This window comes from Peromyscus californicus, unplaced genomic scaffold, assembly GCF_007827085.1.
Source record: "Peromyscus californicus insignis strain IS unplaced genomic scaffold, ASM782708v3 Scaffold_7__1_contigs__length_154581171, whole genome shotgun sequence".
NCBI lineage: Eukaryota > Metazoa > Chordata > Mammalia > Rodentia > Cricetidae > Peromyscus > Peromyscus californicus.
In genome coordinates, this window is record NW_026294595.1 from 124,734,248 (window position 1) to 124,750,789 (window position 16,542).

Sequence of the window (16,542 nt, forward strand, 5' to 3'; positions counted from 1 at the left end):
GAGAAAATACCTCCATCAGATTGGCCTGTACACAAACCTGTGGGGTATTTTCTTGATTAATGATTGACGTAGGAGGGCCCAGCTCATAGGAGGCAGTACCACTCCTGAGCAGGTAGTCTTGGGTGGTAGAAGAAAGGAAGCTAAGTAAGCCAAGGAGAAGTCAACAAGCAGTGTTTTTCTGTGACCTCTACCTCAGTCCCTTCCATGAGCTCCTGTCCCAACATTCCTTCATGATAGACTATGATTGAAGTGTGTAAGCTGAATTAACCCTTTCCTCCCTAAGCTGCTTGTGGTCATTGTCTTTATCACAAGAATAGAAAGCAAACCCAAACCAGTACAAGCCTCTTTGATCCACAGAACCACACTCCAAGGAGGAAAAGCAGGAAGAAAGCTCTGTCAAGGACGTCTCCAGCTTCTGAGCCAGCCCCAGGGCATGGCTGCTCATCTTGACACCACTGGGCTGCTGGGGACACCATCTTTTGCTGTAACTGCAGATCGGTAATTAACTGAAATGGCCCACAGAGGTGGTTCAGAACAGGACACATTACAGGGAAGCAGATGCCCTCTACTGGGTAACAATAAATAATCAGGCTGAGCTCCAAAAAGCAGGGGTTTGGACTTCTAGTCAGGAGGGGGTACCCTGCTATCTCAGATAAGCAGAGAATGTGGGGACCCCAGCTTCTCCTGCGGCTGGAGTCTGAGTCAGCCTTCCTGGCCAACCCGATAGCCAACAAGACAGTAAGAATAACTGTGACTGGATGTTCTCATGGTTCCCTCAGCCTGCACAAGATACTATATTCACATTTACTCCCTATTTCACTTTAAAATAAACCTCTTCTTTGATTGATGTGTAAAATGAATGGAAAATTTTTCTTAATAAAACAATGAAAAACACAAGATAAATAAATAAATAAATAAATAAATAAATAAATAAATAAATAAATAAATAAATAAAATAAACCTCTGATAGGTGGACCTGTCATGGTCTGGATATTCCCCCCAAAACTCATGTTGCAATGGAATAGCCACTATGATAGTATCAGGGGGTGGGATGCTTAAAAGGCGAACAGTTACAGGGGAATGGCTTAATACTGTTACCGCTGAATCAGGTTGATGAACACAGGAGTGGGTCCCTGATGAAAGGATGAAGGTGGGCCCCGTACTTCTCTTGTGTGCTTGCATCTTTTGATCCTGGGTGCTGCAGATCAAAGGCCCTCGTCCTGAGTTTATATGCCTAGAACGTGAGCCGAGTAAACTATTTCTTAGCAAACACCTGGTTACAGACCCTAAGATTCTTGTGGCCCAGCACCATTCTGTGTCTACGTTTTCCCCACTCCCTACCTCAATGCTGCTCTCAGCAGCCTCCTTTTAATAAAGTTCCTCTATTTATTTCACTAAACTTAAAAAAAATAGTCTGTAACATTCTGTTATAGCATCAGACAACCCTGTGATTGGAACCTGTTTACACGCACTAGTATGTTTTTCCTCAGAAGCTATCTGTATGGCTTCAGATCAGGAGCTGGAACACTGTGGTCCATCTCACTCCTCTCCACTCTGAAGACAGAATAGGGTGCAGGGGAGGGATGCCTCAGTGACTGCAGGTTCTCCCAAGGCACTAGTGGTTCAACACCTTCTCTCTTCTCATGGGTAATGTGCCTCTGACACCTGACTCACAGCAGGTAGGGTCTCCCGAGTCACAGAGCCAGGTGAGGGCAGGGCAAAGTTGAACACCCAGCTTGATACTCTTATTCCCCTCTGTGCACCTGTCACGTGATCTTACAGGTTCACAGTGGTCCTTTGGGCACTCCCTTCTCTCTCCCCTCCCCAGGGAAAACAAACCTCTTCTGTTCTGGCCCTTCCCGACTCGCCACACCTCATTTCCTGCCTAACCCAGTGCATTACCACTGGTGGCTCCTACATCTGGGTCTGTTATTGATTTATGAGCTCAGAAACAATGACAGTATTATGTGTTGCATTGTGGCACAGGGCCCTGGCCTGAGCTCAGCTCAGCCCCATGCTCAAGGTCTCACCAAGTACCTGCCAGATTCACAGTCATATCAGAAGTTCAACTGAAGAAGTGTCTCACTTCTGCGTTCTCCCAAACCATTGGCAGAACTCACTTCCTATGGTGAAAGACTAAAGGCCTTGACCCCGGCTGTTCTTTACCATGCAGCTCCCAACAGAAGCTTCCTCTCCTCAGACTGATCAGAGAGAGGGAGATAGACACACAATGACAGAGAGAAAGATGGAGACGGATAGACAGTACATACCAGGAAGACAGTCTTAATAATGCCACATTGTCACCAGAGTGAAATTCTGTCAAATCTACAGGTTGCAGTTCTCAGAGGTGAGGAAAAGGTAACATCCATGCTCAGGAAATAGGAAACAGCTGTGAGGTAGCAACCACAGGCAGGACCATGAGCTGCCACCATGTGTCTCCACCAGACGCTGGTTTTACTAGAGGCATCTACCTCTCCTCCCCACGTCCCCCTTAGATGGAAACAGCCATGCCTACTCTTCAAGATTGTTGGCAAGAATGCAGGAACACAAAATTGTCCCTTAGTTAGCTCCTAATAATAGCAGCTACTAAAACTGGACTACGGCGACAAGGGGCTAAACTGATCAAAATACATACATGCATACATACATACGTACATACATACATACATACATACATACATACATACATACACACATACATACATACATGAAACCATCAAAGAATAATTTTAAAAAATTAAAATTGGACAAGAAGACCACTCCTAGATAATCAATGAGATCCAAAGACCTCTGACCCTTGAGTTGCTTCTAAGCCAGAGACATGAGCACAAATGGCTGGGTATGCTGGGTCCCCCCACAAAGGGCTCCACACAGCCTGACCTGTCCAGTTTCGAACTACATCCTTTTCAAGTCACCAGTGTGGGCCTACCCATTCCCTCACTTCAGAATGTGTTAAAACACCCCTGTGGACTTCTGTGTCCTGACAAACACGGTGCTTGTCTGCCCACCAGGCGTTACCCCCGCAGAACAGCACAGTGGTTACAGCTCACAGCTAACTTTGTGTCCCCCACTGGTACAACTCTGACTTTGAACTCAGATTTTTGGGGATTCCCAAGGGTAGAATGTTCCACCAAGAAACATAACACTAGTTCCACTGAACTGGAAATTGAGACAGTCACCTAGCGGGTTGCCCTTCGAGTACTGACACAGCAGTCTTCTGTAGCAACAGAGAAGCATGCACACCCCTGGTTACTGTTTGCCATTCACAATAACTAAGATGTAGAATCAACCTAGATGTCCATTAACAGATGAATGATCAAAAAATGTGCTGTGTGTACAATGGAACACATATACAGATGACTCCCTGCCCCTTATAGCAGAATAAACCTGCAGGACACTGAGCTGAGTAAAATTTCAGATCCAGAAAGACAAATATCACATGTGGATTCTTTTAAAAGCCAAACTAATGTAGACTAGAGACTACGGAGGCTGGGGGTCAGGGTAACTTACCATTAGATAGACGTGATAAACCAGTGTTCAACAGTGCCACGTGTGCCTTTATAGTGCGTAAGAACCAGAGTGGAACTTGAAGGCTGCACACACAGTAATGATGATATGAAAGTGTAAGTTGTCTCTATTAGCCAAGACATCTTGTGCACAGGGATTGAAATGCCACATTGTGCTCCATATACCTATATGATTGAAATAACTAAAATTAAACAAAAGCACAAACCAGGTGATCTATTTAAAAAATAGAATAACAGATGATGGGGAGTTGTAGCAATAGCTAAAAGGTGATGAGCACTGGTTGCTCTTCCAGAGAACCTGGGTTCAATTCACAGTACCTAGATGGTGGCTCACATCTATCTGTAACTTCAATTACAAGGAATGTGATGGCCTCTGTGGGCATCAGGAATGCATGTGGTAAGAGACATAAGTACAGGAAAAAAAAAACCTTACACATTTACAAAAGAAGATAACAGATGGAAATTTCAAGATAGGATGAAGCAAGGAAAGGATAGTTGTACCAAGAGTCAGGGTGGGGTGGATAGCTGGAAAGTCTGAACAGGAAAGGTCTGAAACAGGGGCAGGCCTTGGACCTGTGGATGTGGACAAAGGGCATCCTGAGAGTGGATGCAGTTCTCTCCAGCCAACTCAGGGCTAGAAATAGCTCCAGTAGCATTGTTTCTTGAGAGCTGGGCCTGACACTCAGCCTCCATCTCACTTATTCCACAGCTCCATCTGTGGGAGAACTTCAGTCTCATTTCAAATCCAACTTTCATGCCACACCAGTGTGAGCTACACCTTCTGTGCCCACACACTTACAGACTACTCCACCCACCCTCAGGCCCCATGGTTCCCAGGCCATTCCACCCACTTCCAATATTCAAATCTTCCCATACCATGCCACACACCTCAGAATACATGGCATCCAAGCCATTCCACTCCTTGAACAGCTCACCCTGCCCAGGTTCCACACAGTGCTTCTAACGTTAAGACACATTCCATCCAAGGTTTTGGTGCTAAAGATTTTCATGATTGTGAGTAGTCTTTGAAACTCAATTTATAGAGAAACAAAAGTCAAACTAAAATAAAAGCTGTAGTAGTCATATCTTAAAAAATGCTGCATTTTTGCAATAATACGTATTTCTAGGCTAAGACATTTTACCTCAGGAAAAAGAAGTTGAACAATAAGCATCTAACCAGCTAGCAAAATTTACTTTCAACATTTCATTTCTTTCAAAATCGATTTCATTGCAACCAAAACAGTAGAATTAACTGTACAAAATAAAACTTATCACCTGCTTGGGAGAGAGGAATGTGCCACACCCATGCATTGCTCTAGGGACTTGGACCTTACTAGGGTGGCAAGGGGATAGAAAAACAACAGACACACAGAAAGCTAGGATTGGATGGTCAGGGCTCTCTGCTGGAGAAATCTCAGCACTGTGAAAGCTCAGGGTACTTGTTATGCAGAGTTGAACAGAGAGGTGGGATTATAGCATACAGTTTCACATACATACAGATAAATAAGGAGGCCAGGTTTATGGTACAAAGCTGGATCAAAAAGATGGATTTAGGTGTCTTGGTAGGTGCAAATCTCTACAGGGGCAATTTTTTGCACACACTGTCAACACTAGCACTCAGTTCCCCAAAGAAGGCTTTGCCATTCCTATGCCTATGTGCCTTGCCCCATGGGGAAGACTTTGACGTTTCTCCATGGGTTTGAGGTTCTGAGGTCTTTGACATGGCCAGGCCTATGTCAACAGCACACACACACACACACACACACACACACACACACACACACACACACACACACACAGCACTTCACTCAGCCAGAGCTTCCTCTGCTCCCTACAGGGACTTACAATTTCTACAACCATAGCTTACTCGCTCTCACACACAGAGGACCTACCGATTGACAGCGGGGAAGCTTAGCCCTTCATCCTGAATCAGGAAACATGGTAATGACAAGGTTGACATTGGTGAAGCATTGAAACCCCATTGTATACCTGCCAGCAGCAGGGAGGTGATGCTCCTTGAGAGAACTGGGAGAAAGGGGAAGGGGGACAAAATGAGGAAATAGGGGTAGTGAGGGTGAGTTACACTCTCACTCAATGTGACTAATACTGAAGAGAAACAGTTTAGAGGAGAAAACCTTCATTTTGGCTCAGTTTCAAAGATTTTGATCCATGGTTGTCTGGCTCTGCTGTTTGGAGACAGTGGTGGTTTGAAAGAAAATGGCCCCCATGGGGAGTGGCACTATTAGGAGGTGCGGCTCTGTTGGAGTGACTGTGGCCTTGTTGGAGGAAGTGTGTCACTGCGCAGGTGGGCTTTGAGGTCTCATATCTGCTCAAGCCATTCTCAGTCCACTTCCTGTTGCCTTCTGATCAAGAAGTAGCCAGCACCATGTCTGCCTGCAGGCTGCCATGCTCCCCGCCATGGTGATAATGGACTAAACCTCTGAAACTGTAAGCCACCACCCCAATTAAATGTTTCCTTTATGAAAGTTGCTGTAGTCATGGTGTCTCTGCACAGAAATAGAAACCCTAACTAAGACAGAGAACATGGTGAGGTATGAACCTGAGGTGTAGGACAAGGCAGAATAGTTCACTTCACAGCAGAGGAGAGGGAGAGAAGGAAGGAGGGAGGGAGGGAGAGAGGGAGGGAGAGAGGGAGGAAAGGAAGGAGGGAGGGAGGGGATCACTCCTAAGAGTGACAAGAGTTTGACTCCCTTGTCCATCCATGGGGCAAACTTGTGGTGATCCCATTTCCAGAGATCCTGTCAAGATTCTGTCATAGCTACCCGTGTGATAGGCAGGTGGATCCACCTTCACTCTCTAGCTGTTTCCTCCCTTGAATGGAGAGTTCCCTTTCCCTGCCCAGTATCTGATCCCTGTCCTCTGGATCTCCTAGATCACCCCTTATAAACTTCTGACCACACAGCAATGTCAGGGTGTAGTAGGAATCTTAGAAGGTCTTATCAATAAAATCAAACCTGAGGCCAGTTATTGGGGGTGAATGCTGGACGATCAGAGAAGTAGAACAAGCCATAGCTACCTCACCTTGCCAATTCCTCAGCTGATCCTGTTTCCTCAGACTGGATGCCTCTGAGTCCTCATCCAGAATGAATCTCAGCTGAACTTCTGCTCAAAAGCCTGAAAGCTTAACCAGCCAAAATCGTAACCAGCCAAATGCTGCTAGTTTTTGATCTTCTCGCCTTATATACCTTTCTGCTTTCTGCCATCACTCCCTGGGATTAAAGGCTTACTTCTTGGGATTAAAGGTGTGTGTCACCATGCCTGGCTGTTTCCAATGTGGCCTTGAACTCACAGAGATCCAGAGGGATTTCTGCCTCTGGAATGCTAGGATTAAAGGTGTGAGTGCCACCATTTTCTAGCCTCTGTATCTAGTGGCTGTTCTGTTCTCTGACCCCAGATAAGTTTATTAGGGTGCACAGTATTTTGGGGAACACAATACTACCACATCAGGGCCTGCTAGCAGGAATGATGGCTGCACTGTGTTGGATGGAGGAAGGTAATCTTGATATTTGATGCAGAGTCTCTACAGTGCAATCTAGAAATCCACTATTAACCAACCTCAGAACCATGGTGCTGACAGAACACTCTGTCAGTAGCAAGGTACACTGGCCTGTGGAGTTGCAGGTTGTGACGTTCACCCATCTTGAGGTGCTATGTTAAATGACAACACCTGTCTAGCCCGCAGTGCTGTGGTCAGCAGAGTACACCTGCTCATCCTGAGATGTTGCAGTCAGTAGAGTACACTTACCTGTTCTAAGGTCCTGGGGTAAACAGAGTATTGAGGTATTGGAATCAGTGGGTTATACTTGCCCATCTTGAGGTGCTATGACCAGTGGGGTATATAGTCAGTAAAGTACACATGTCCATCCTGAGGTGCAATGGGCAGTGAGATACACAATCAGCAAGGTACATCTGCCTGCTCTGGGGGGCTATGGTCATCAGGCACACCTGTCTATCCTGCTGTACTAGAAGCAGTGGAGTGCACTTGTCTATGCTGAAATCGTCAGGGTATACCTGTGCATCCTGAGGTGTTGCTAAGGTGTATGGCAGCAGGGAGCTGTCTGGCCCCTACCTATTCCCCCACATGTCTACCATCCTTTTTTTTTTTTTTGCAGGTATGACCCACACACAAGCTCCTCATGTTCCACACAATCCTCCTCTATCTCGGAGTCCTTCCACCTTACGCATACACTTTACATGCATTGTTAAGGAGATTCCCAGCCACCTCCATCATGCTCATAATGGGAAATGGATGCTGTTACTGTGACTCCAGTGTGAACCTGCCCAGGCTCAGTCAGATCACTCTCTGTGGCTAGGACGTGAGTGTTAGTCTTAACCTACTTTGCACAAGATGAAACTCAAGCCTGAAATGTTTCTGTAACTCCAGGGTTGACAGCTGCACCTGATCAGAGTCAGCCTGACCCAAAAATCCTTTACATCCCAGACAATGCATGTCAGACCTGTCAGCAACATGCTACAGAGAGACCATGAGAACCTAATTTTGTAGGGAAGTGACTCCCATAAGTTACTTCCACTCCTGACTGAAGGTGTCAACCTTATTTCTCTGGGATCCCTTCTCAGAAGAATGTTTTAATGAATAAAATAAATACATTGAATTACAATGGGAGTCAACTGTACTGAAATAACTATCAAACTATTTAAACACATTTTTATGCGCTTGTATATGTGCTTCTGTATCAAACAGAACGTTGAAAGAGGGCCTTCGAAATGCCACAGCTGGGGCTGAGACTGGGGTTCCATGTAGAGCACTTGTCTAGCCACAGTGGGAAAAAAGAACTACGCTGTGAATGAGAACTCCCAGTTCCAAGAACCCCAAAGCCCGAGGGGCAGCCACGAAGTCGTGATAGAAAACAAGCCTTCCTGGGATCAGCCAGCGGCCAGGCACCCTTCCAGAGTCCCCTGTGTCCTCCTTCTGCAGCACCATGACTGCTAGAGACAGCGGCCACGTGTTCATCCTCTCTGATGAGAACGAAAGCAAACCAGACTGCCTCTCATGTTCCCAAGCCTGTTCCACAGTCTTGCTCATAGCAGCTGTCTTTGAGGTGGTGCCAGTCCCAGCTTTGAACAGGCCATGAGGGAGCACTATCCTTAAAGAGCAGCACAGGTTAGGTCCTGGCTAGGGGAGACTGTGACTGGGGTGGGCAGGAGGCAGCTGTCTGTTGTATTTGTTAGGTCCACCTACTGCCACCTTTGTAGCCAGTGGGGAGACTGTGGTGGACTCTGATGAAAGCTGAATCTTAGCCACCAAGAGCATTATTCAGCCCTGGGTTCTATGCGGGACCCTTCACAGCTTAGCCCAGCAGTGTTCCAGACACTCAATGTTCCCCTCAGATTTGTACCAAAGGCCCATGAACCCAGGATGTGGGAGAAACCCAACTTCGAGCATGAGCCAGAGCCCAGGTCCTAGCTGCCATCATTCCTCAGGAACTAGCACAAGGAAGTCAGATGGAAAGGAGTACGTGTGGGTATGATGCTAACACTTCTGTAATCTTTCTACCAAATGTATGAAATTAAAAGAAAACATTTTCCTTCCACAAGAACCTGAATTTGGATGCATAGTTGAGGGTGAAGCCGCAGAGCTGTGCTCTCCTCAGGGACAAATATCGTGTTGTGGGCCAAGGCTCTATCCACAAGTAACACAATAGGTATGTTGATGGTTGGCATCCCCATAGGGGTCTTGGGGCAAGATGGAGATATCTCATAGCTTAGAGGCTCTCATAATCAGGACAGCAAGACCACCAAAAAAAAATGTTGAGGGTATGAAGGTATGTGAGCAGAGGGCCCAGGAGGCACCAACACCCTGGCCTTATTGGCAGACTGGATGGATGGAACACTCTAGAATGGAGATGAAGACTTAGTTGGCTCCATGTTTGCGTGAGTCAGGGGATGGAACGGTAGTTTCAGATATGATCAACAGAGTGCTCACCCAACAGTCATCACTGGGAGAATTGTACTTGTGAGGTCCCATCCTTCATGAGTGGCAGGTGAAAGGCACAGACCCAGAAGGTGGAAAGAAACCCATCCTGGGGTGTTTTACCTGAGGTGCAATGAGTCAGCAGCAGACGGGATCACCAAGCTGGTCCCATTTCCCACTACAACCTGCCCATACATATGCCCTCTCACGGTCTGTGGGTACAGAAAGAGATCACAGAACAGGACTGGGGTCACTGTCCACAAAGGCTTTTGGAGGGGTTGGGAGGCAACCCTGAGTGGGTGTGAGGATTTCTGCAGCCCTCACAGGAGCCCTCTGGGTCTACACTGCACCAGCAGTGAAGTATGCACCCAGCATCTCTCCTGTTCTGGAGTCTGGAATTTGGCAGGGTGCCATCTTCTAGTCCTGAGCCAGGAATGATCATACCACCTCAGCCAATATGTGGAAAAGGGGAGAGAAATAGCATAAGAACATTGAACCCCCCTACCCCCACACTTCCTGGAAACCAAGGTTCTCAGTTGCAACTAAGCAGCCAGATCCAGAGACAGCAACACCCACTTGTACTTTCTGAATGGTCTTAACCATTAGAGCCCACTGACCTGAAGCCCTTCAAATAGCAAAGCTCCATTTGTCCCTGAAGAATGTATTCAGTCCTAAGCCATTCCCTGTTCTAGTCACATATCACAATAGGTTCTATAAGAAAGCAGGCTGAGCAAGTCGTAAGGAGCAAGGCAGTAGGCAGCATCCTCCATAGACTATCACCTTCTGCCTCCAGGTTCCTGCCTTGAGTTCCTGTGCTGACTTCCTTCAATGATGCACAGTGATGTGGAAGTATTAGCAAAACAAACCCTTTCTGCCCCAACTTGCATTTGGTCATGGTGTTTCATCACAGCAAATGCAACCCTAACCAATATAGCTTTTTAAAGATTTTTAATATTATTTTAAATAAAATTACATCATTTCCCACTTCCCTTTCTTCTCTCCAACTTCTTCTATGCCCCTTCCCTCCAACCTCTCCCATGCCTCCCTCACTCCCTTTTTTGATTTTTTAAAATTTTTCAGTTTTGAGATTATAATTTAATTACAACATTTCTCCCTTCCCTTTCCTCCCTCTAAATTTCCCATATACCCATCCCCCACTCTCCTTCAAATTCATAGCATGTTTTTTTATAAATTAATTGTTATTGAATATATATAGGAATATACACATATTCCTAACTATAAGTAGTTCAGTCTACATAATATTACCTGTCTGTATGTTTTTAGGTCTCACCATTGGCATTAGACAACCGATACATGTGCCTCTTCCCTGGGGAAGTCCATGTCTCCCAATCTCATCTTTCTGCAGTTGCTATCGTTCTTTGTGTAAGACTGAGACACCCTGGGCTTTCCCCCAACCAGTTCGGCATGTCACCCTCGTTCAGTTCACATTTGAGCAGTCATGTCCGTAAGACTTTATGGGTGTAGGTTCTATATTACTAAGAGACGCAGTCTCACAGCAAAATCCCTGATCCAGTAGCTCTTAAAATCTTTAAGACCCCAAGCCTTGGGTGTGGGGGTATTTTGTAGCTGTAACCACTGGGACTGGGCTCCACAACTCTGTATTTTGATTGGCTGTCAGTTTCTGCAAGGGTCTCCATCTGTTTCAAAGAGAATTTTCCCTGAATGATGACTGCACTGACCTGTGAGTAAAAGGACAAATATTTATAGATTGTTGTTAGAGGTTAGGCTGATTTAGTAAATTAGGGGGTTTGTAGCTAGAGTTTTCCTGCCTTGCCCACAATCAGGACAAATCTTTGTCACCCACCAGTCCCACAGCCGCTCAGACCCAACCAAGTAAACACAGAGACTTATATTGGTTACAAACTGTATGGCTGTGGCAGGCTTCTTGCTAACTGTTCTAACAGCTTAAATTAACCCATTTCTATAAATCTATACCTTGCCACGTGGCTCGTGGCTTACCGGCATCTTCACATGCTGTTTCTCATCATGGCGGCTGGCAGTGTCTCTCTTGCCTTCCTGTTCTCTCAATTCTTCTGTCTGTTAGTCCCGCCTATACTTCCTGCCTGGCCACTGGCCAATCAGTGATTTATTTATTGACCAATCAGCAACACATTTGACATACAGACCATCCCACAGCAGGGGTTAGATTCTCCCTCAACAACACTTCGCTAGCATTGAGGAGTTTGCTGGGTTTCCAGTACCAGGCACAGTCTTCCTCTCGTTTAGTGGGTCTAAAGTCCAACTAGAGAGCTGTTAGTTAGAGCAAAGATATATGTGCCACTACCACACCCTTACGGTTATATACCATGCTGGTTTTGATATGGTTCACAGATGCCATAGCTGGGTAGGACTATTGGTTGCCTCCCTACTTTGGAAGTTTGCATGACACCTTCTGGTACCATGAAAGCTAGACCCCAGACTCCATTTGCCTAAGAATTAAGGCCAAAATTGGCAAATGGGAATTCATGAAACAAGAAGCTTCTGCACAGATAAAGAAACAATCAACCTTTACTCCCAGAACTCGGGAGGCAGAGCCAGGCGGATCTCTGTGAGTTCGAGACCAGCCTGGTCTCCAAAGTGAGTTCCAGGAAAGGCGCAAAGCTACACAGAGAACCCTGTCTCGAAAACCCGAAAAAAGAAAAAGAAACAATCAACCAGGTGAGCAGAAGGCCCACAGAATGTAAGAGAATCTTCACTAGCTCTTCATAAGACAGAGATTTAATATACAGAATAAACATAGAACTCAAAATCAAAGTGAAAAAAAGATAAAGGAACTACTCAATAAATGGGCTAGAAATAGAGCATTCTCAAAAGAAGAAAAAATATATAAGGAATGTATCAAATGTTCTTTGAGCCAGGCAGTGGTGGCACACACCTTTAATCCCAGCACTCGGGAGTCAGAGGCAGGTGGATGTCTGAGTTCGAGGCCAGCCTGGTCTACAGAGCAAGTTCTAGGACAGGCTCCAAAGCTACACAGAGAAACCTTGTCTCAAAAAAAAAAAAAAAAAAAAAATGTTCTTTGAGCCTCAGAACACAATTCAAAGCTGCTTGAGTCTGTGTCTCTCTGGTTAAAACCCTAATTACAACTCCAGTGTTTGTGACCAGGCTGATATGCCTGTACTCACAGTCACGTGCTTATGGCATGAGATTCAAAAGAGGAATGTGTTGTAAACATACAGAAAGAAACCCGATGCTGCTGGAGAGAGGCAGTGACAAAGAAAGAGGAAGACACCACAGTGAAGATCTCACTCTGCACATAAGGTCCCCAGGGTGGCAACCATCAGGCCACCTGTGTTACCTATGTCTGGGCAGGTGTCACATGTCCATCCCTCACTCCTGGGAAATGAACTTTCCCATGGGAATGAAAGAGCTCGGAGAGCCCCATTCAGATTGCTGTTTACTTCTATTGCAGATGCAGGTTGTATACCAAAGGAGAGCTGGCTCCCCCTTCCAGTCTCTATTCCTACAGAAACTCAAGGTCAAGCGAGCCTGTGCCCTTCTGCTCCACGGGAGGGTTCTGCCCTCCCAATAAAGGTCATCGGTCCAACCCGCTGGACTTGGCAGTTTCCTTACTATGATCTGCATCTGCTCACTTTCCGTGGGGAATCAGCTTTTGCTCATGTCTCCCCAGGAATAGTGTCACACAACTACTAGTGGCTTTTTCTCTTCATGGAATAGACAGCGCTTAGGATGCTCGCTCATACATGTCTGGCCTTCTGCTTCTCTGTAAGAGCTGAGTGTGCTGCTGTCTCACTGAAAAGCTGCGACATCACCATTTTCAGGCCAGCCCTGACATCTAGTGGCTGATGTGGTTGAAGTGAAACATGGTTCTTTCTCCACAAGGAGTGAGAAACTCTGTATTTGGAGCCAAATGCCAGTGACTATGCCAGGGAATGTGGATAGGCTCTGCCATAGGCTTCACCTGTCTTATAGCAAACAGAGCGTTAGGGTTGGCGTGAGCTAATGGCTTCCTAAAACACTGCGAAAGTTTCACCAATAGTAAGGTTTTGACAGTTGTAGTCTATGAAATAGATTGGCAACATACCGATTAATAGGGGAAAATAAGTTTTATTACTTATCAAGAAAGGAAAAAAATGGAGAAGCATTTTGGGTGTTTAAAACAAGCCTGGGAGTCTCTTCTTCAATCAGGCTTTAGGCATGCATGCCTCATCATTTGTTTCCTTGTTGCTGTTGTTGTTGTTGTTGTTTTATCAGGTTCTCAGGGAGTAGCCCTGGCTTGCCTCAAACACACAAACCTTCATCTTCTCCCAAGACATGTGATGTTGATCCAAGATCCAAAATCCCATGCCTGGCTGAATTGGACTTTTCTCCTGGGCTACAGGAATACCTACCTTCAGGTGTGGCCTGGTGTTTAGATCAGGCTGACCACAGCTGGAGACACTGTTTGTTAGGTCTCACCATCTGTGCAAAGGATCCCTTCCCCTCATCACACAGAGAGTTAGCTGTACCAACCACATTCTTATAAAACAGCTTAATTTTTCTATTACCCAAAATGAACTCCTGATTTAGAGTTTATAGAGAGCTGCCATTTTCTTTGAGTCTCAGAACACAGTTCAAAGCTGCTTAAATCACTTTCTCTCTGGTTAAAACTCTAATTACAACTCCTTTGTTTTTGTCTAGACTGACATGCCTCCAGTGGGTCACAGGGATATGGCATGAGATTCAACAGTGATTTGTGATTGCAAATAAACTCAAAAACAGCTAATGCTGCTGGAGAGAGGAAATAAGAGGTGATGTCTATTCTTGGTTGTCAACTTGACTATATCTAGAATTTACTAAGTCACTGGGTATACCTATTAGGAATTTATTTCTTAATTAAATCATTGAAGTAAGAAGACCTACTTTTAATCCAGATCTTTTGAGATGGGAAGATCAAACTTTAACTGGTGCCTCACCATTTGCTGGCAGCCTATTTAAAGGACCTGGAAGAAGGAAGCTTGCTCTCTCTTTGCTTGTTTGCTCTCCCTGGCAAGTTTATTCCTTCACTGACATTTGAGCCTACTTCTTCAGCATCCTGGTGTATATTGAAGGTGAGCTGAGACATCCAGCCTCATGAACTGAATAACTACTAGATTCATAAACCTTCTGTTGGGAGACAACCATTGTCGGAATAGCTGGACCACAGCCTATACACCATTCTAATAAATCCCATATATTTCATTGTTTAAATTCTGTTACTCTAGAGAGCCCTGAGTAATACAGAAGGAAAGAGAAAGACACCACAGTGAAGATCTCACTCTGCACACAAGGTCCCCAGGGTGGCAGCCATCAGGCCACCTGTGTTACCTATGTCTGGACAGGTGTCACATGTCCATCCCTCACTCCTGGGAAATGAACTTTCCCATGGGAATGAGAGAGCTCAGAGAGCCCCACTCAGATTGCTGTTTACTTCTATTGCAGATGCAGGTCGTGTACCAAAGGAGAGCTGGCTCCCACTTCCAGTCTCAAATAAACCTATTTCCTATGGTGGGATGCCTCGATTAGCCTTAATGCAAGGGGGAGGAGCCTGGTCCTGCCTCAATTTGATATGTCATGCTTTGTTGACTCCTTTTGGAGGCCTTACCCTTTCTGAAGAGTGGGGTTGGGGGGCAGATAGGAGGTGGGGGAGGGAATAAGATGAGAACCAACTGTGGTTGGTATGAAAAATAAATTTAAAAATTAAAAAAAAAGTCCACTAACATGACTCAGCCATGGAAGCCCCATTACAGGGATTTTTGGACCTCTTAACAGGGTTATTTACATACTATTATTAAAGGTTATCTGGAAGTTCTGAAAAAAGTTGAAAAAGAATAGAATAGTTTCCCTATATGATATGCCTTTTTATCTCTAAGTAAGCTGTCCCTTTGAAATGGAGTCACCTCCTTACTACTGAATACAGCAGCATTCCTAGATTCTAGATATCCACAGCAGGCCTGTGGTACTGTTAGTGCCTAAATAGCTCTGGGGTACAATATAGTATAGTACCAGTGAAGACCTTCCACTTTTTCCCAATGTTCAGTCAGGTGCCCAAGTCAAAGTCTGTTTCATGTTCCCTTTCCCATCTATCTCTAATATTTTCTGGTGTGAAGCCTTCACGGGCAGTGCTCTGGTTGTGGGTGCTCTGGTTTTATGGTTAGAATCAACTCATCCTGCTGCAGATACTCAAGTTCTGTGATGCCACTCATTATCTCTTCCTTGGTGGGACACTCCATGATGACATAGATGTCAATTGCCTGGAAGGAGTGCATAATATTTGAATGTTCTCAAGATTTCATGATCCCAACTCAGACATAATGAGGGAGGGGTCACCATGTTCTCAGAACTTTCACTGCCTCCCTGGGACTCTGTGAGGAGGTAGCAGGCTTGTACCTACCTTAACTTCACCCAAGCAGCCTTCAGGATAATCTTATAATTTTCTCAAGGGTCTCTGCATTGCAGGGATTTGCTTTGAGACCCCCTCTTCATTATCAGTTCCTCACTTCGGCCAGAAATGCTCAGTAAATTCACAAAATAGAGACAGTAGGTGAACACCTGTGAATCAATTTTAGAAGAGCTTGTAGGTGTAAATTTCTACATTAACAAAAGATGAATCTCCCATATGATTTTCATAAAGGCTATATTAAGCATACCCACCCTCCATAAATAAAGGTTCCTGTCTCTCCACATTCTCTCTAGCATTTCATTTGTTATCAGGCTTCTTAATGACTGCCCTTCCATCTGGGGTGAGGGGGCATCTCAAAGCAGTTTTAATTTGCATTTCCCTGAGGTCTAGGGATATTGAACAACCTTTAAAATAGTAAGTAGCCATTGTTTTCCTTTCTCTCTCTCTCTCTCTCTCTCTCTCTCTCTCTCTCTCTCTCTCTCTCTCTCTCAAGCTGTCTATTCAAGTCATTATCCCACTTGTTGATTGGCAGTTGTCTTGTCTTTGTATTTAATCATTACAATTTTTCATGAATTTCAGACATCAGCTCCTTGTCTGAAGTATAGGTGGTAAAGACTTTCTCTCCCGTGCTATGTGCCATCTCTTTGCTCTGCTGATAG

The 16,542-nt window shown here is 45.2% G+C and overlaps 1 long non-coding RNA gene across 2 annotated transcripts in view; it reads right to left on the bottom strand.

Annotated features, from left to right (window-relative positions):
- LOC128102440 (uncharacterized) overlaps positions 1 to 16,542 on the bottom strand; it is a 108,228-nt gene that overhangs the window by 60,950 nt on the left and 30,736 nt on the right. For both annotated transcript variants that reach the window (XR_008215398.1, XR_008215397.1), the window contains exons 3-4: positions 15,875 to 16,032; positions 3,511 to 3,692 (exon numbers count right to left, since the gene is read on the bottom strand). This is a non-coding gene — a long non-coding RNA (uncharacterized LOC128102440). The remainder of the gene's footprint in view (positions 1 to 3,510; positions 3,693 to 15,874; positions 16,033 to 16,542) is intronic.